Here is a 597-nt window from a genome sequence, read left to right as displayed (position 1 = left end):
ACAAAAAAAAAAAAAAAAAAAGGTCCTAATTCTCTGCTCAAATCTTTAAAATCAATTTAAATCTATGTAAAATAACTATTAATGTTTGTATTTGTCAGTAACAAACAATTCACGGGTATAAGCAGAATTTAAATATTCAATGTTTGTTTGATTTTGTTCATTTGTTTGTGACAGGGTCTTGCTCAGTAGTCTGGGCTGGCCTAGTGCTCACTACATCGTCCAAGCTGACCTTGAACTTTCATTGGTCTCTGTGCCTCAACCTCCTGAGGGCTGGGATTACAGTCATAAGCTACCATGCCCAGCCCCTTCTAAGATTTGTGTGGGAACAGGAAGAAAAAAAAAGCTAAGATTTTCTCTTAAGAAAGATCTAGATGGAAGAATTTACTCTGCCAGATACCAGGACTTATTAGAGAGCCATGATCATTACAAAATGTGGCTTTAGACAAAGGAACAAACCAATGGAGCAGATTAAAGAGCTCAAATGGGCCTACACACACCGGGACACTTCTATTTACTTCTTTTGACAACCAGAACACTTGATTTATAGCTGAAACATCACTTCAAGGCAGTGAAGAGAACAGATTCTTTTCAGTTAAT

The sequence above is a fragment of the Nannospalax galili genome, unplaced genomic scaffold, assembly GCF_000622305.1.
Source record: "Nannospalax galili isolate Female #2095 unplaced genomic scaffold, S.galili_v1.0 scaffold283, whole genome shotgun sequence".
NCBI classification, from domain to species: domain Eukaryota; kingdom Metazoa; phylum Chordata; class Mammalia; order Rodentia; family Spalacidae; genus Nannospalax; species Nannospalax galili.
Note: the sequence above shows the minus strand (reverse complement) of the source record.